Genomic DNA, 21,758 nt, shown 5'->3' on the forward strand with positions numbered 1-21,758 from the left:
GGCTTTGCGCCAATATTTCACAAACTAGACGGAGTCGTTAAACACCTTGATGTCGACTCATCACACATAATTGATAACATTCGAGATTATACAAGATTATGCACAAAAGATCCTTTTTTTCTTCATTCAAAAATGAAAGGTTTTTTGAATCACTAACAATTTAAAAAATATATATATTGAATTAAATCAAATCTATTTTCTAATGCTTGGATTGCCAATAGACTTTATCGTCGATCTTTCGACGGACAAAACATACTCTACATAAACAATCATGAATGAAAGCGGACATGTGGCCCACACATGAATGAAATGACTTTAGCCAAGAAAATACTTCGTTTGAGATATTATTGGCAAAACCTCAAACAAGAATGTGTGAGCTATGTAAGGAGCTGTCATCAGTGCATACACGGGTCTCGTTCCTCTATAACATGACATCCCTTGGCCTTCTTCTACATGGGGCATCGACGTAATTGGAAAAATCTATCCCCACGCATCAAATGGACACGAGTTCATACTCGTCGCAAAAGACTACTTCACCAAATGGGTTGAAACAACCTCCTACAAGGTTCTAATATCATATCAAGTGGAAAAGTTCATCCGAACTAGCATCATCGCTAGATATGGAGTTCATCACGCCCTAATTTCAGACAATGGTCGAAAATTCCAAGGAAAAGTGTTACAATTGCTCGACAGTTTCAAGATTGAGCATCACAAGTCATCGCTCTATAAATCCCAAACCAATGGTGTGGTCGAAACGGTAAACAAAAATATGATTATGATAATCAAGAAGATGACCAGCACGTATAAGGACTATCATGAGAAATTGACATATGTCATATGGGAATATCGTACAACCGCTCGAATCTCGAAGGACGAAACTCCATACTCTCTAGTTTATAGCATGGACGCTTTACAACCCATCTAAATTGAGATTCCAACTCTAAGAATACTCTTAGAGAACCATGTCATAGAAGAAGACTAGCTCAAGTCTCGATATGACCAACTAACGTTAATGGAGGACAAGATGTTAAATGCTCTATGTAAAACTAAGGCCTACCAAAAATGCATGTAAAACACCTTCAATAGGAAGGTAAAACCTAGAAACTTCAAAGAAGGTTATCTAGTTCTCAGACGAACCTGGGAACTCCTAGACCCTAGGGATAAGTTTCGACCCCAATGGGAAGGACCCTTCCTACTTAAGAGGAGTTGTTCGCCTATTTAATCTAGAATACGAAGAGTTCATTGGGACAAGAAATTTTGCTGCGCTTAAAAGATATTTTGTATAATATCAAGCTATGCGCAGAACAGTTTAAAACTCGACCTTGAAATAAGCTTATCTCAACAAAATCCAATCCCAAGTTTTGTACAACTTGCAACATAGACAGAGGACTCATGTCCGAGATACAAAGACCCGATTCTTCTAAGTGCAAAAAATAAAATAAAGAAGAGAAGATATGCATGCAACATGTTTACGGGCTCGGTCTCATTTATATAAATAAACCCCTTAGTCCCTTCCTCAAGAGAGAAAGAAAATCTTTTGAGAAAGGAAGAAAACCTTGATCTTATCCTAGAGACGATGTTTAGGATTTTAAGAAACAATTAGGGGAAAATCCAAGAGCATCGCTTCCTTTTGAGTGATATTCTCATAAACAAATTGATTCAAGAGATATCAGTCATAATCTCTTTTTCGTTTGTAAACGATTATCCTAAGAGCAACCCTTTATTGAAGATTTTTGTAAAAAAAAAGAATCTGAATAAACCCCATAAAAGCGAGCCTAGAGCCCCAAATTGAGAAAGGACACTTCATATGTATGTTTGTAGAAGAATTAGAGGTTTGAAACTCATGCTTTGAGAAGAAAAAAATGAAAATTCCAAAAGAAAACCGGAATAAACTCCGAAAATCTCAAAAAAAATTGAAAAATATTCTTATGTTGGTTGAGGTATTGAAATCACCTTTCGTGCTCACTCAGACTCTAGTCAAGATTGTTATGGAAAAAACAAAATATACTAATTTTACTAGATATACCCCCGAGAAAGGAAAATGAAAACGACCCAAATGGTTGAAGTATTGAAATCATCATCCGTTGCCTACCTAGACTCTAGTCTTGATTGCTACGACAAAGGCAAAGATGTACCGATTCTACTAGATATACCCGCGAGTCAACAAAAGAAAAAAAAAAGAATATTGGCAAATTAAAACTCAAAGAAGAAAGTTGATAAAACCTCTCCAAAATGTTTTTGCGATAAGTTGGACTTTCAAGAAATGTGGTTCAGGGACGATCAACCAAAAATAAGTTGCACTCTTTTATCAAAATGTCAAGGTGTTGACCACCTTCATCGAGGGTTATCATTATGGATAATCGTTTATACACGAGATCGAATTTATAGCCGATATTTCGAAAATTGGGGAAAGAAATCTTATTCCTTGATGAAAGAAAAATCATCACAAAGGATGGAAAATATGTTCAAAGCTTAGCCCCAAATACGTTTTGATTTGAAAACATCATTATTCATTCCAAGGGATCAATGTTCATTCCAATCTCGAAAAAGAAAAGAGATAAACAAGGATAGGAATTGGGGAAACAAAAAATGTTTCTTTATCCAAAAACACGAGTCATCTATCCATAAATAAGACCTTAAAAACACCGACTTATTTTAAAATCAGTTGCGAAAGTCATTTTGGAAAAAAAGGGAAACATAGATTTTGTTGAAATATTCCCTTAAAAGACATAGAGCCACGACCGCCACCACAAAATAAAAATAAGCGAAATTCAGTCTCTTAAACCCTATATGTTGATAGGTACGTGAAATGTTTTATACACGATCCCGCTCTAAACCCTAATTGTGGTTAGGTATCCCAAAACTCTATCTATTGATAGGTGCGATAGATTGTTTTTATACGATTCTACTAAAAACCCTAATTGTAGGTAGGTATCTAAAACCTATTTGTTGATAGGTACGTGAGATCGTTCGTACACGATCATATTCTAAACCGTAATTGTGGTTAGGTATCCCAAACCCTATATGTTGATAGGTGCGATATATCATTTTTTATACGATTTTGCTAAAAAACATAATTGTAGTTAGATATCTAAATCCTATCTATTGATAAGTACGTGAGATCGTTCGTACATGATCCCGTTCTAAACCCTAATTATAGTTAGGTATCCAACACCCTATATGTTGATAGGTGTGATATATTTTTATATACAATTTCGCTAAAAACTATAATTGTAATTAGGTATTAAACCATATCTATTGATAAGTACATGACATCGTTTGTACAGAATCCCGTTTTAAACCCTAATTGTTATTACGTATCCCAAAACCCTATCCGTTGATAGGTGCGATAAATCGTTTTTATACAATATCGCTAAAACCCTAATTGTAGTTAGGTATATAAACTCTATCCGTTGATAGGTGCGATAAATCGTTTTTACACAATCCTATTCTAAACCTTATCTATTGATAGGTGTGATAGATCGTTTTTACACAATCCTATTCTAAACCCTATCTATTGATAGGTGCGATAGATCGTTTTTATACGATTCCATTAAAAACCCTAATTGTAGTTAGGCATCTAAACCCTATCTGATGATATGTACAAGAAAATGTTTGTGCCACGATTCCGATGTAAGCCTTGTTTGTTAACAAGCATGGATATCATTTATAAAATGATTCGTAAACAATCTTGTCTGTCGACAAGGATCTGAGATCATACGTACATGATCCACTCAAAACCCTATATATTGATAGGTCAAGACATCATTTGTATATGGTTCCGCTAGAAACCCTGTCTGTTGATAGGTGCGCTAATCATTTGTACACGATTCCGCCTGTAAACCTTATATGTCGATAGGTCGAGACATATTTGTATATGGTTCCGCTAAACCCTATATGTTGTTAGGTGCGCTATCATTCGTACACGATTCCATCTGTAAACCCTATTTGTCGATAGGTCGAGACATCATTTGTATATGGTTCCTCTAGAAACCTTATTTATTGATAGGTGTGCTAATCGTTCATATACGATTCTGCCTGTAAACCCTATCTGACGATATGTCGAGACATCATTTGTATATGGTTCTACTAGAAACCTTATATGTTGATAGGCGCGTTAATCGTTCGTACACGATTCCGCCTATAAACCCTATATGTCGATAGGTCGAGACATCATTTGAATACGGTTCCGCTAAAAACCCTATCTAATGATAGGTGTGTTAATCGTTCGTACACGATTCCGTCTAAAAACCCTATTTGTCAATAGGTTGAGACATCGCTTGTATACGATTCGGCCAAAATCCTATATCTCGATAGGTATCACCTCTCTCAACATCACTAAGCTCAAATATTTTTGACAAAACTCTATCGTCCGAATAGGTATCAAAACCCTGTCATTCAAATATGTACCTCAAAATCCTATCTCTCGATAGTATCCAAGCTTTGTTTGTCAACAAGCGCAATGATCATGTCATCTTTTGATAAGATACTCAAGCACATCGATCATTCGTAAATGATCCTGTTCAAACCCTATCATCTGAATATGTATCCAAATCCTATCATCCGAATAAGTATCTCAAACCCTATCACTCAATATGTATCTAAGCCTTATTTATTGACAAGCACATCGATTGTTCGTACATGATCCTGTTCAAATCCTATCTCGCGATAGGTACTCCGATAAAATCCCATTCTCTAATAAGGTCTCGTTCTTCGATAAATGTTCTATTCCCAGTTCACAATAACACGTAAGCCTATCTGTTGATGGAACCGCGATCATTTATACATGATCGTTTTTACATCATCTATGAGTGACCTTCACGGAAAGTTTGTTAACTTCCGCAATAAACATTGATGGTACCATGATCATATATATACATTATCACACGATGTATTACTTATTAGTAAACTCCATAGGAAAGTTTGTTAACTTCCTTACCAAGACTCATCTGTTGATAGTCTCATGATCATACGTTTATGATCACCCTGAAAGTGTTACTTGTTAGTAACCCACATGAAACGTTACTAAAATTTTCATGTTCCCGATATATCTCATAACGACAACATTAGCCATTTGTACATGACTAACACATGAATAATTTGTTGATATTCATGATTGACATGAATTAATGTTTCAATACCTAAGATCATCTTTACTCCATGGATTTTACGTGTACTTTGTTAAGTTCTGTGAAACAGGATTCCCAAGAATTATCCTTGTTAGGATAAACATCAAAGAAAGATCCCTATAACAATGCTTGGAAGCACCTCGACGAACTGCTATACACAACATCATCAGGTCACTTCAATAGTCAGCACGCTACATGTTCCATCTTTCTGAACCCTCTCATTATAAATTGGACTAAATAACCTAGTGTTAGATGTCATACTCGAATCAACGTTTTCAAAAACCAATTTGTTGTATTCAAACTCGATTCGAGAGAGACACTATGTAATCACTAAAACTCTACTCACCAATTTATAAATTATTTTATATTTTAATTAATAAATTAAATTATATAATTGAATAAAATAATATTTAATATATTAAAATTTTAAAAATATATATATATATATATAAAATTTTAATTCTCTCTTAACTTCATTTATTAATCATAATACTCCAATTTTTCTTTTAAAATTATGAATATATTAATACAATTTAAATTATTTCATCACAAATTTACTAAATTCATTAACAAAAAAATATAAAATATCATCTATTTTATTATAAAAAAAATATATTTTATCATTATATATTATTATCTTTTTTTTAACTAATTTTTACCAAAAAAAAACACTTATTTCAAATTTGTACCAAACAACCCTATATAATCCACAGATTATTCCAATAACCCTATATGGACCCAAAAAATAGACAAGAAGATATTAAAGCAACTATCTAAAGAAGTGAGACATTGAATGTATAAGCTTAGTTTTCATGATGTTTCTATCTCCCTGCATTAAAATATTAAAACCCATTGTCTATAGGCATAAAGTGTTGATTTTCTTATGAAAGGAAAGACAAGCACAAAATGAGAATCAGCCTACAGAAAAGGCCATATATCTAGAATAATTTTCAGAAGGGACATGTAAAACCACATGTTCTCTTTACCTAGGTAATGGAGTCCCCAAAATCCAATAAGAGAAATGTTTTTCAGCCAAAAGATAGTTCCATAGATCATATCCTTGTTAGTTCCATCTTTTCACCACTTCCAGTCTTAGCTTTCATTCAATATAAGACAATTTCAGTGGCTTCCTCGTTACGGACAGGAGGTTCCATCATATCGATCTCTGCAGGAGCAGCAACCACCTGAGGAATCATCTCTACCATTCTAGTCCTTTCTTCTGGTGATTTAAGCAGTTCTCTCCTCGCTAGGTGTTCAAACAATGTAAATCACTAGGCAGGTTAAGGACAACATTTTCAGATGAAAAAAAAAACAGTGCGAAGCATGAGAAATTGCCCAACTCTTTATAAACCGTTTCAAGGGTCAATTTAGTTTTAATCCATGAAAAACAGCAATGAAAATCTACAAGAACCATTAGAAAGGATATTCTAATCTCCACCCTTTCTCATTGCATGTATGGATTTTATTTACCAAAGATTCTAATTCCTTGTCAATTGCCTGAAACATTTTCCAATACAAAGAGAAGATTAGCTACATAAGTACTCCTTCACAAAATAGGAACTTTTATGAAAACACATACATGATTTGTGATATCGACATGCAAAGATTTGGCCTTCAGTTCAAGGTCCGCCTAACACAGTAAACAACATTAGGTTCGAATATAAAAGCACACATTTTTAGATACAATTGACAACTAAGTGGAGGTATATGTCGACCTCGCCCATGTAGGAAGTCAAAAGCTTCCAAATGAAAGTCACATTATATAACAAACACAGCATGTTTTAAAAGCACATGAGATTACTTACTACAGTAGGCCTGGGGATTAAACGGTCCTCAAGTCATCCAGTTCTTCATAAAAGAACCAAAATATCATTTCACAGCAAAAAATACACAGTAAAAAACCTATTGAATTCTGTCCCCACATCAAACTCTTTCCAGAACTAGATACCAGAGACAGTAGGCTGGTTGAAACTCATATTTCTTCTTTAAGAAGTTCATGATTTGCAACTTACTTGCACCTTCCTCTTAACCAAAACAACCAAAAAAACACACAAAAACAAAGGGTGGAATTGAACGGGATGAAGATAAGCAAGAAGAAGTCTATTAAATTGTGATTACCTCGGTGAATATAACATCTAAAAGTTTCTCTATGTCTAAGTCAACGTCTATTAACCCAGTTGAAGCTTGTAGGGTAACTAGGGCTGACAATTTTGGACACGACACGAAAACACGACCCAAACCGAACACGAAAAAATCAAGTTAGGGTCATGTGTTTTTTTGTTCGGGTCAAAATCAGGTCGACCTCTTTAAACTGATTAATAAACAAGTCAAATTCGGATCGACCTGACATGACCTAAAGTAGACCCAATAACCAGTTTACAAGTTTCTTTGTTGAGTTTTGTGTTATTCTTTTTTAGTTACTCATTCATTTTCTTTTGTAAAATTTTGTATAAGTGAATTTGTGATTTAACTTCATTTTTATTTTGTACTAATGTCATTTTAATTTGAAAAATAGAGATATGAATTAATTACATCGGGTTTGGTTCGAGTTAAGTTAGGTAAATCGGGTCAAACGAGTTGGTTCAGGTCAAACACAAATAAACAGGTCAGGTTCAAGTTAGAGATTTTTGACCCAAATTATTAAACAGGTCAGGTTTATGTTAGAATCATTGAACCCGTCAACCTGAAACTTACTTAAATTGACACCACTAAGGGTAACCTTCATCTCATCATTCTCCAAAATCCGATTCACGCCTGGCAAAGTATGATGTAGATTAACAATAGTTCCAATAAGTGGATCCAATGAAAACATAAAAAAAAATAGGTGAAAAAACAGAAAAACTGATGTAGTTGATTATTGTGAATGCATGAAATATGTACAAATACACACCTCTTATTAAAGCGAGTTGACATCTGTTTTTCTGCAAGTAGTCCAATGGGTATGATCTGATTTTCACAAAGCAGCCTACTACTTTGGAATCAAAATCCTCAGGCAGGTTATCCAACAATTGTTTCACTAGACTCTTCATCAGGAAGACAATTTTGATGTTTTCTTTGACAATGGATGCAAATCGGCTTTTTGGCGCCTCCTGCACTTTCTCAATTTCAGCAACCTCTCCTTATTTATGCAAGATGTTCTTTTCTTTTTAGTGGACACTAACAGTTCACAATCATCTTCTTCCGAATAATTCGACAATAGTTCATCTTCGGTTACTTCAATGTTTTCAATAAAATGGGGTTCAAGGTAGTCGCATAGTTTGTTTCTGTTAAATGTTTTCTTCTTAAAACAGAGATTCTAATCTCGCATCACAAAAAATCCTCCTTTTCTGCACCGGATCAGATAGGTTGTTCACCCTGATGTACCGGCCAACGATAGAGGCCGCCTCATACTGTGATAATCTCTCGCTTGTCTGTTTACCAATAGATTTAAGGAATTGTATGAGAGCTTCCGATCCCCAGGCAACAAACTTCTGTTTTGGTTTGGCCAATTCTGGTTTTGCTTGTAGACGATTCAACTTTGGATCTCTTCTTGACTTGTTTGGGCTTTTCAATTTCAATAACATCTTCAGTAGAGGAGTTTGACATTGTATCGCTTTCTGAACTTTTAGACTCAGACTCGGACTCAGAAGTAATTCTTTTGTTCCAATTTTTGAGAAAAATATCTGTAGATTGAAGATCACCCGATGTCAACTTCTCCTCCTCCTTAATTATAAGCCAGTATTCCAAGAATAGGCACTCAAATGTGTCTCTATTACTGAAATCTACAAATTCCTGTATAACAAAGACAAATTAAAATTGAAGTGAAATCCCAAACACTATGAAAACATGTACTGAAAACAATTGTAAACAGTTACAAAAATTAGGAAGAACTTTGCCTGTAATTATTAACAGCAGATTTACTAGACTGATTACTAAAATATGCCTGGAAAATTTATTTCTAGCAATTTTGATATATGCCCATAATGTCAAACAATTCTAATATATACCCTTTAACTTGCAAGAATCAAGCAAATAGTCTAGACCAACATTCAAGTAAACAGAAAATTTTCAGTCAAACCTACACATAAAAGATAATTTTCTCTTTACTTTATTACTTTCCTTGTGCAAACCATTATACTCTGGTGTAGAAAATATCAATCCAAGCTTATTATTATAGAGAAAATACTGTGTCTATTAATATCATTGGTTTCCAAAAAAAAAATCAAGCATACCTCATCAGAGTCTTCGGTTTTGTTTGCCTCTCCAAGTAGTGCAAGCTTCAGACAGTTATGGCAGAACCCTTTGGTGTCTCTAACACGTGCAAACTCAAGAATATTGGAACAATGTTGGCACACAGCACTTGGACAGAAAAAGCAATGATACTTTGAAGGCTTATTGCAATTGAAACAAGAATGCCATCCTATAATAGACAATGAAAATCATGTAGCATGGCATTAGTGTAACTACTGAAGTACATGAATATACAAGGAATGGTGTCAATTTCAGATTGTTTATACTCATCCTATTGAAGTAAAGTTGTTTCAGTTTTAAGACTAAAATGCAAGCCTAACTAAATTTCAGTATTTGTAAAACATTAAATGTAGAGATGCAACTCTGAATTTAATTGTTTCTGCTGAGATTCCTGATATATAAGATCTTTGAACAAAGGACACCAGGACATTTTGATCATTTGACGTCGAAAGGTACCCAAATCAATTTAATTGATACCAGTAAAGGTTTCAAACCATTAATGATAACTTTCAAATCAATTGCAATAATGGATGCATAATAAAAAGTTTCTCACTTGTCAAAATAAAAAAGGAAAAAAGTTGAAGTTCCATAATTGAAACTGCAACACCAACTATGGGAAATTGTTGCATGCTAATTTCATTACATGACTTTCTTTCCTGAAAAAAGAAGGATGTTTTTTCAAATCAAAAGGAAAGAAAAAGATGTTGTAATATAATTTGATTACTTACCACAAGTCCATTTGCTTTTACTATCCAAAAAAGAGTCCTCCTTCTCCACACACACACTCAGGATGATAAGCTTTTAGACACCCTCTGCAACCAATAAACCAAATTACAATCATGTTTTTCCCTTTCACCACTCAAGCTTCCAAAACTAACAGACAAAGTCAATTTAATGAAAAACTAGGGGAATCAAGACACGATGGCTTAAGCTTCTTACTTGTAGTCGCAAACAATTAAGGAACCACCATCTTTGCAAACAAAATACCAGTCCTCAGCGATTTCTTCCTTTCCGACCTCCTGATTCTTCTTCTTCCTCATATCCAATGTGTTCCTCTTCATCTTCACCACGGAATTACTGAACCTTCAATCCCACAATGAACCTACCCGTAAAACGTTTCACGCGCCAACTTCGTCTACTATAAGGACTTGTTTGAGAGGAAAGGTTTAAAATTTGTTTTTAAAATTTGAAGATTAATTTGTCATTTGACTTTAGAGGATATGATGTAGGTAATAAAATGATGGTTTAGAGAGAATAAAATTAGATGGTAGTTTTGATATTTAAATGATAAAATTATTTGATTTGATGATTGAGAAGATCATCTTCAATCCAACTGCAAACTCAACTGCATTTTGGATTTTCCTGAAAAATATCTTTCTTTTACACCCAAATATGCAGGACACTGTTCACATACTCAAATTTTTTTTTAAACTTTTAGTTCAGTCCTTTTAGTTTGTTTTTAATTAATTTATATAATTAATTTATATTTTAATTTGTTTACATATTTTATTTATTTATATTTTAATTTATTTATATAATTTATTTATATTTTAATTTATTTATATGTTTAGTTCATAATAATTTTAACTTGTTTATATGATTACATTATATTTAAATTTGTTTATATTTAAATTTTATATTTTTTACGTATTATAAATTTATAATAATAAATAATATTGATAAAAATAAAAATAATTTTAATAAAATAAAACACGTAGAAAAACCGAAAAAATACAATAATCCATTACATAATTAAGAAATTGAAAAAGACATTCCGATTACATAACTAAGAAATTGAAAAAGACATTTCGATTACATATAAAATACAAGATGGATAATAAAAATATAATTAATAATATGGTAAATTTGCACCACTTCCTCCAAGATCATTGAAATATTCTGAAAATGTGTTCGTTGTGGATGGATCTGGTTGACCTTGATCTTTAACTCTTTTTTTTTAAATACGTGCTTGTTCAGCTTTAATAAATGCTCGAACATTTAGATCTTTTATGGAACTCGAATCTTGCAATAAAATTTTGTTTTCTTCCTTAATGTCACAACTCATTGGTATGGGGTGCACATGTCAAGCCCACAATGTGCAATTCTAAAATATTCGAGAATGCAAGTTTATGCAATATGTGCTCGAGGGGCTTGTGCACAAATATGAGGGACCGCTTAAAGTAAGCGGCGTGTGAGGAATGTTTCAAGGAAGAGGTTGAAGAGTATCAGTTCAAGGTTGAACCGAGGACGGCCACGACTTAGGTGGGAGAGTATGTTACGGCCCATTGGTGTCACAACCCAATCTAGGGGATGTCGATGCTCATTAAATTCTTGGCCTCATAGTGCGCCAATCTTCTTATCCCAATGGGAGGCCCAGTTGCCTAAGTATATATTCTAATTAAGGAAGGGATTAAAAGATATATATTCTAATCAAGGAAGGGATTAGAAGATATTTTCTAATGAAGGAATAGATTACAAGAGATATTCTAAATTAGGTAGGGATATCCTAAATTAGTGTAATTAAATTGTAATTAGAAGGCAATTCCTAATTTAATACGTTGTAAGTCCTATAAATACCTTAGAGGTATTACATTGTAATTATCAAGTATTTTTTCAATACAATCTTATTCTCAAGAGTTTTCTCTCTCTAAAGTCCATTGTATTATTCCTGCATTGTTTAAAAAGGCTTTCTAAGCTAGAATCAGAGTCGATTTAACTTAGTGATCGAATTTCATCCCGTGACAAGTGGTATCAGAGCAAGGTTGTACTTTCGAATTCAAGCTGCAAGAGATGGATTCACGTAGTACCATCACTAACGTTCCGACCGGACAACATAAGGACAAGGGATCCAAGAGGGATAAGTCCGCCGAGAGAGGTGCTGTCATGGAAGCGCGGGTGACCTGGTTTGAAGAAGGCATGAGTGAGCACCAAGAAGCTCTCGAAGTGTTTAGCACGGTGACCGATAGAGTAACGATGTTGGATGAGAAATGTGAGAAGTTGGAGAATGAGATAATGGGGATCATTAATGGTTCGAATCGTAGCATTTGTGACGAAGTGTTGGGATCGGTTCGAGGGGAGGTTAATGATATCTACTAGAAAGTGCTTGATCCAATCTGGGGAGAAGTCCATGCGATGGTTGAGGCCCTCCGAAGGGAGATCTTGGGGAGGCTAGAATCGATGGAAAGACGGATTGGGAGGAATGAAGGAGAACATAGAGGTGCGGCACCTCAACAGATGGATTTTCCTAAGCAAACTTCATTCAAAGGCTCGAGGAGTGCAAGGGAAGTGGAGGACTTTCTTTGGAACATGGAGATGTACTTTCGGGCATCAAGCATATTGTTGATCATGACAAGTTGGAGACGACACCTTTCTTCCTATAAGAGATGACACTACTGTGGTGGAGGAGGCGAGAAGGAGATATTGAACGAGGGACCTTGAGGATGGAAACATGGGAAGACTTCAAGACCGAGTTCAAACGTCAATTCTTCCCGGAGAATGCCGAGTACGAGGCTAGGAAAAGGTTGAGTCAACTTGTGCACAAAAGGACTATCAAAGAGTATGTGAAGGAGTTCCAGGAGTTGATGCTCAAGTTACCTAGTCTAACGGAACAAGAGGCACTATTCGCGTTTGTTAACGGCCTAAAGACTTGGGCATAGTTGAAGTTGCAAAGGGCCAAGGTGCGTGACGTTTCCGAGGCAATAACGGTTGTAGAAAGACCGATAGAGCTCAAAGTGTCTGTGGACATGCCGAAGTTCATCAGAGATGATGAGGAAGAAGGAGACCGCCCACAGAACTAGGAGAAAGGTGGGGGAGACCGTCCATCTAAGAAGGGGCATGCACATAAAAACTTTGTGGGGAAAACCGACGACTCAGTTAAGCCAAGATTGTGTCACATTTATGGTGCCCACAATCATATAAAGTTTATGTGCCCGTTAAAGGGGGAAAATGTTACAACGATTAAAGGAACTGAGTCCTCTGATAATGAAGAAGAGACTCAAATAGGATCCTTAAGACTGCTCAATGTTGTGAAGGCTAGTATTGCAAAGCCGATCAAGGAAACAAGGATGGGCTCTTTGTTTGTGGAAGCTTGGATCGGGGAAGGTGCATCAAGGCACTAGTGGACATAGGGGCTACGCACAACTTCATGCGAAAAGAAGTAGCCAAGGTGTTGGGTCTACGGATCATCCCAACAAGAGGGACAGTGAAGTCCTTTGATGTAGTCAAGCGGTGAATGGGGAGGCTAGGAGAGTGCACACCAAGATCGGAGGCTGGAATGGGACAGTCTCATTTACTTTGGTCCCAATGGAAGACTACGACGTAGTGTTGGGACTAGAAATGTGCGATCAGGTACGCGCTTGCATAATGCCTTATTCTGATTCCTTAATCATTTTGGATCACGGAAAGACTAGCGTGATTCCAACAAGGAGAGAATTAGAGGGAATAAGCAGGTTCTCAGCGATGCGATTCATTTGAGGTCACAAACGTGGTAAATAGACATTTTCCAATTTTGTTAGGGTGTGTGATGGGGATGGTTTCAATGGAAAAAAAGAAGTACCCAAGGAAGTCCAAAGAGAGTTCAAGGTCTTCGAGCGACTCAAGACTTAGAGCACAAAACTATCAGATCCACAAGGTTTGGCCATAAGCAACGTGGGCCAAAGTTAGTCTGCCTTCACTCGCACCAAGTCCATGGGGAAGGAAGCAGGACGTGCTCAGGCATATTTAAAGGGAGACACCAAGAATATGAAGAGAGGGGCAGATCTGAGAGGGCGTGCAGTTAGGAAAGGGGACGATGAAAAGGGGGAAGTTAACCCCGCAACTATTGAAGTCTATGCGGTCTGTATTCAAGGGGCTTTTGCGCAAATTTAAGAGATCGTTTTCAATCGAGAGACGTGTAGGAAATATCTCATATCGGTTAAGGCTGGTAGCCATAAGTGTACCCGATGTCGTGACGTGCAAGGGGGAGGAAGAGCGTTCAGGGGACACCAAAAAGAAGATCACCATGCACTGGTCTAGGGTCGTGCCGAGGACGACCGCGAATTAGGTGGAGGAGAATGTCACGGACCATTGGTATGGGGTGCACATGTCAAGCCCACAAGGTGCATTTCTAGAATATTCTAGAATGCAAGTCTATCCAATTTGTGCTCAAGGGGCTTGTGCACAGATACGAGGGACCGCTTAAAGTAAAGCGGCGTGTGGGGAATGTTTAAAGGAAGAGGTTGAAGAGTATCAGTCCAAGGTCAAACCGAGGACGGCCACGACTTAGGTGGGGGAGTATGCTACGGCCCATTGGTGTCACAATCTAATCTAGGGGATGTCGAGGCTCATTAAATTTTTGTCCTCATAGTGCGCCAATCTTCTTAGCTCAAGGGGATGCCCAATTGCCTAAGTAGGCCCAATGAATCTACAAATTAAGGAAGAGATTAGAAGATATTCTAATTAAGGAAGGGATTAAAAGATATATTCTAATCAAGGAAGAGATTAGAAGATATATTCTAATTAAGGAAGATATTACAAGAGATATTCTAAATTAGGTATGGATATTCTTGCTATGGAAAGGATATCCTAAATTAGTGTAATTAAATTGTAATTAGAAGGCAATTCCTAATTTAATACGTTGTAAGTCCTATAAATACCTTAGAGGTATTATATTATAATTATCAAGTATTCTTTCAGTAAAATCTTATTCTCAAGAGTTTTCTCTTTCTAAAGTCCACTGTATTTTTCTTGCATTGTTTAAAAAGGCTTTCTAAGCTAGAATCAGAGTCGATTTAACTTAGTGCCGCACGGGTCGAATTTCATCCCGTGACATTAATCTCTTTTAGTGCATAGTTCTTATTCAATTGGTATTGAATTTGTTCATTTGACTTTTTTATTTCTTTTTTGCAGATTGTTTATGATCGATGATGTATTATCATCATTTTTTCTTTTCAGTTTTGCTTTTTTCACCCCGATTGGTCTTTCTGAATTCTCTAAGTTTAGAGAAAATGAGGAAATACCAGGGGATGTTTGCCCAATGTTTTCCGGAGTTGGATTGTCGGACTCGGAAGAGCGATAGAAAGATTGATTTCTTTTGCTACTTGTTGAACAATCTTTAAATTTTTCGAAATTTTTAACGATGTTTCACACGTGATCGAACTTCCAACATGCTTTGAACTTTGAATCTTTTATTAACAATATTTTAGCTTTGAGCATCTATCGAGTTCAAATAATTAATTACAACTTGTTAGAATAATACTATTGAAAATTAAATCAAATAATGCCTTAATACTCACAATATCTTCATTTGAAGCACCGCTTTGACGCATATTTTCAACTGCTTTTATGCATACATGAAGTCTCCTTGCTGCTTTTTGGATAGTTTCAAATCGGGACTGCATAGATCTCTTAGTACGAATCTCCCAATGCTCTACTTTTTCTTTATTGAAAGCTTCTTCTATTCGAGATCATAATCGGTCACTTGATTGGTACACTCTAATAATTGGATCTTCAGACATTTCTATATAAACCCGACATAAAAATATATCTTCATCGTGGTTATAGGAAGTTGATCGGATAGACATTTTTAACAAAAGTTGTAGGTAAGTGTGTATTCGATAGAATTAAAATGGTGGGGTGTAGTGAATTATATTGGACCACCACATGTCTATTTATACATGAAAATGACTCTACCCTACAAAGAATCAATGCTTATCAACACATCTTACATGGAAAATGACTACCACATACAAAGAATCAATGTTTATCAACACATCTTACATGGAAATGACTACACACTATAAAGTTAATCACGTTTTTTAACACACCTTACATGGAAATGACTACACACTACAAAGAATCAATGTTTATCAACACATTTTACATAGAAATGACCACACAATATAAAGTTAATCACGTTTTTTAACACACCTTACATTAATGACTACACACTATAAAGTTAATCACGTTTTTTTAACACACCTTACATGAATGACTAAACACTATAAAGTTAATCACGTTTTTTAACACACCTTACATGAATGACTAAACACTATAAAGTTAATCACGTTTTTTAACACACCTTACATGAATGACTACACACTATAAAGTTAATCACGTTTTTAATACACCTTACATGAATGACTACACACTATAAAGTTAATCACGTTTTTTAACACACCTTACATGAATAGCTACACACTATTTCAATTACACTACTATAAATACATAACATATTATCATGATATTATTAAGTCACTCATAACTTATAACATATATTTTCTTATCCAAAACTTCAATTCTCTCAAATGAATCTCAACGTTGGCGATTCTTCTTCTTCAGATGATACGGATACTATGATGATCATAAACGATCATCGTAAAAAGCAAGAAATGTTATATCGTGCTATGACTAATAACAACATGATCATCCAACAACTTCTTGAGCAACAAAACTACCAAATATTATATGGTGGTTTAGTTCCTGGACATATTGTTATCAATCGTAATCGAGAGGCTGTTGATCGTAGGTTGTACAATGATTATTTTTCAGATAATTCATTGTACAACGAGACCATATTTCATTGGAGATATTGAATGTCTCGCTCGTTGTTCCTTTGGATTATTAATACGGTCAAAGATCATGATTGCTACTTTCAACAAAGATCGGACAACATAGGCAGACTTGGATTACCTCCAGTACAAAAAATAACACTAGTTTTTCGTATGTTGGCATATGGTGTTCCGACAGATGCCACGGATGAGTATATTAAAATTGGAGAGTCTACTGCAATTAAAAGTATGAAAAGATTTTGTCGAGCTGTGATTGAGATATTTGGCGAGCGTTATCTTAGAAGGCCAACAATAAATGATATTTCTAGACTTCTCTATATTGGCAAGAAACGTGGATTTCCTGGAATGTTAGGAAGTTTAGATTGCATGCATTGGAAGTGGAAAAATTGTCCTACCGCGTGGGCTGGACAATATGCAGGCCGTAGTGGAAAGCCTACGATCATTCTTGAAGCTGTAGCCGATTATGATCTTTGGATATGGCATGCATATTTTGGTTTACCAGGCACCAACAACGATATAAACGTGTTAGAGTCATCTCATTTATTCTCGAATCTAACTCAAGATATTTCTCCTCCAACTCATTATGTAATCCAAGGAAAAGAATATAACATGGATTATTATTTAGCTGATAGCATATATCCAAAATGGTCTACCATTGTGCAAATAATTCTTGAGCCACGTGGCCCGAAGAAAAAACATTTTGCAATGAAACAAGAAGCATGTAGAAAAGATGTTGAACGTGCATTCGGAGTTCTTCAATCACGTTTTGCCATTATAGCAGAACCAGTACAATATTGGAGAAAAGAAGTGTTGTATGATATAATGACTACATGTATAATTTTGCATAACATGATTATTGAGGATGAACGTGACCTTAGTGCACCTATTGAAATTGAAATGGAAACGCTTTCGTCGGAGGTCGAAATGGTGATAAATGAAAACACTTGATTTCAAGATTTCATATCTCGGTATAAAAATATAAGAAATAAAGAAGCCCACATTGAACTTCGTAATGCATTAATTGATCATTTGTGGGAGGAATACACCAATTCTGAGAATTGATAAATCGTTTATTTTATGTGTGGAAAGTATGTTTTAATTGTTTTGTTGTATTTTTTTGTTTGTGAAATGTAATTTGTGTTTATTTAATAATGTTTAATTTGTTTTATGAAGTTGTATAAATAATTGATTTATAATTAATTTTATCAAAATTTTCTTTAATTGAATGAGAATTTAAAAGTTATTAATAAGTTGTTGTAAAATTTTGGGTTCAATTTGTAATTTTAGATAAATATATACATAATATTGAAAAAATTAAAAAATTTTATAAAAAGGAATATTCTGAGAATATTCTTTTGAGTTTGAGTATGGGTTTTTGGGTTGGAGATAAATTACTGTTTGATGGGATGTTTACTGCATTTTGGGTTTTGAGAATAAATACTTGGGGTGGAGATGGACTAAGATGTTTGGGTTTTGGAATAAAAACTGAATTTTATCCCCAAAACCCTTTCATCAAACGAGGCATAAGAGAACCCATCAGAATTCTCTCTTTGAAAGTACGATTTTGAAGTGCGATTAAGAATTGGAGAAGATGATCGTACAAAATTATAATGGTAAGGAAGAGAGTGAGTATGTTGAAGCCGAGAGAAACGAGGGAACGAAGGAAAAAAGAAAACGAAGAATACAAGCTCTGATAATTACCTCTTAATTATTATGTAAATAAATTTAATTAATATGTAAATATTATTTCAAATTAATATAACACCCAAATTTCTCAAGAACCCAAATTCTTGTGATCATTTGATAATTAGGCTTAAGTTGTCTGGTAAACTATAATGATTTTTCCTAAAATAAGATAAAAGAAAAAAAATCCTTATCTCATATTAAACCAATTTCTAAGATTAACATTTGAAAAATGATTTTAAGATATAGGAAGACCGTCCTCCAACTTCCTCGTGGGGAAACTCACATAGTGGAGTCCACGTGTAAGAATGATGATCCGTTGGAATATAAAGACTTCCTCGAAAGGTGGAGGCGGAAGTGGGGAATTACCGTAGACAGTGGTGCACCAAATACGACGGAAATGGTTGAGGGCATTCTCGCCAACCGTACTGGAGATGCACCTTCACAAAAATTAATTATTTTAAAAGATAAGTCGAAAGTATTGAAGAGAGAGAAAGAAAAACTCACATATTTTGTGAAGGTGGTACAAAATAAAATATATCATTTGGAACATCAGATCTCATTGCGGGAAATGAAAAGGTTGAAAAGGTAATCTTTTTTTTTATATTTTCTATCTTCCTTCCTTCTTCCGGCCTGATAGACCAACCAATGACCATTTCCGGAACTCCGTTGTCTTTTCGATAGAAAACTGGACCGAACAGAGTGGAATAAATTGGAGCTAAACTAAATCCTACCCTCAACTCGGTGAAATCTCATCATTCTTTCTAGTGACAAATCGTTTGTCTGTGATCGGTCTTCACTTTCACATCGCCGATAAGTTTTTCTTCACTAGTATTTTATCCATCTCTATTCGATTTGATTATCGATGTTGCGTCGTCTCAAATAGTTTCATTAAACAGTTTCATTTTATCGATTTGATTATCGATTTTGGGCGTTAACATTTGGAGTAGAGGCAATAGTGAAATGAACTGATTGTAGAATAAATGCAAATTGAGTTTTCATTGATTGATCAACACTTGTTCTTCTGATTGTTCTGATTTTGTGCTGATTGGAGTTTTTATTGGAAGAACGTTTTAAACCCTAAACTAACTTGTTAGAGTAACATATAATTTGTGCTGATTGGAGTTTTTAATGGAAGAACATTTTAAACCCTTAACTAACTTGTTAGAGTAACATATAATTTGTGCTGATTTTGTGTTGATTTTGTCTTTGTTTTCTCTTGTTGAACGTTAAAGGAGACGATAAATTTAATGTTAGAACTAGAAATATAATATCATTTGAGAATATGAATTTGGAAAATAGTAGTTTGTTGTAATCTTTTCCACAATTACGATCCTTTTAAAAACCTCCAAAGTTTAAACTGAAAGTGGTTTATTTTTTTTCAATGGTATAAGGTTGTTTTTGAGTCATGATATAGATCAAATTATTTTATAAATTTCGATCTAGATTATAGTGTGAATTTGCTTCATTTGGTATAAAATAATTTGTTGAATTATGATCCGTGTTATATTCATTTTGTAGATAATTGTCAGTCTCTCTGCATTTTTCTTTAAGTAAAAATATGGCCATGGAAGATGAATATTTTAAGACAAAGACTTCTTCACAAGGTTTGGACAACTTGATACAAAACCTTAACGATGAGCAAAAGCGTGGGATCCAAGATATTGGATTTGGCTCCCTATTATTACTATGGATATCCCAGTGTCCGCACCTATTGTGCCAATTTTTGGTGCGTAAATACGATGTTTCAAGAGCCACTATTAAACTTATGAACGAAGAGGAGATTCCCATCGATGAGGAAGATGTTCATGCCGTCCTCCAACTTCTTTGTGGGGAAACCCACATAATGGAGTCTACGGGTAAGAATGATGATCCGTTGGAGTATAAATAGGGATGGAAATTTGAAACCGCCCCGTGAAAACCGAATTGAATTGCCCCGTTTGGGACGGTTTTTCCCCAAAACTGAACGGGGATGGGGCGGGGATGGTATTTGTGTCCCTCGTCTTGACCCGCCCGATTTCACCCTGATTCTGCCTCGAACCCCATAAATATAATTAAATATATTAAATCACCAATATATTTATTTATTCACTATATTTTATAAGAGTAGTAAGGTTATTTCTTTATAGTAATATAAAAATTTTAATATTTTATAATATATATTATATTAAAAAATTCGTTTATATAATTTTATTGTATAATTTTTATTTATGTTTTTTTTTTAAAATATATTAACGGTGCCCCGCAGTATTCTCCAAAACCGAAAAAAAATCGAACGGGGAGGGGATGTTATTAAAAAAATCCCCAAAATTAAAATGGGGCGGGAATGGTAAATATATTCCCCGCCCCGAACCGCCCTATTGACATCCCTAAGTTTAAAGACTTCCTCCAGAGGTGGAGGCGGAGGTGATGATTACCGTAGACTAGGGTTGTAAATGAATCAAATACTTTTGATTCGATTCGGTATTCGTATTCGAATTTTGATATTCGTATTCGTAATTTTGTGATTCGAATTCGAATAAAAATATTCAATTCGATTCGATTCGATTAATAAACGAATACGAATACAAAATCAAGATATTCGATTCCGTATTCGCTAATATTCGATTAAATATTCGATTATATATATATATCGTTTTATTAATTTTAATTTTATAAATATTATTTATTCTAAAACCCTAGTACATATATACATTTCTTCGGTTGAAAACTTGAAACTCACATTTCTTCGGTGATTTACAAACCACTTTAATGAAATGTTCTTTTTGATAACTATTGTTTATGTTATGTTACGCGGAAGTTTTAATTAATGGCTTGCATTGCATTGTATTGAGAGTTGAATATTGAAATCGTAATTTGAACTTTATTATTTAATTTTTATTAGGTAATTTTATTGAATACTGTTATATATTATGTAAAAATATTAATTTTCAAATTTTCGAATAAATTGTATAAAATATGTTTTAAAAAAAACGAATCGAATACTCGAATCGGATCGAATAATACGAAAATCAATTTCAAATCGAATACGATTCACATTAATTATTCGAAAAAATTCCGAATACGAATACGAATATTCAAATAGTTTCACGAATACGAATCGAATACAGTAATATTCGCTTCGATTCGTTTATAACCCTACTGTAGACAACGGTGCACCAAATACGGC

The 21,758-nt window shown here is 34.6% G+C and overlaps 2 pseudogenes; one reads left to right on the forward strand and one right to left on the reverse strand.

Moving 5' to 3' along the window:
- Positions 1-5,927: 5,927 nt before the first annotated feature.
- Positions 5,928-10,420, reverse strand: LOC124919307 (annotated as a pseudogene).
- Positions 10,421-16,642: 6,222 nt separating this feature from the next.
- On the forward strand, positions 16,643-17,968 carry LOC124919318 (annotated as a pseudogene).
- The last annotated feature ends 3,790 nt before the right edge of the window (positions 17,969-21,758 follow it).

Source organism: Impatiens glandulifera, chromosome 1, assembly GCF_907164915.1.
Source record: "Impatiens glandulifera chromosome 1, dImpGla2.1, whole genome shotgun sequence".
Taxonomy (NCBI): Eukaryota; Viridiplantae; Streptophyta; class Magnoliopsida; order Ericales; family Balsaminaceae; genus Impatiens; species Impatiens glandulifera.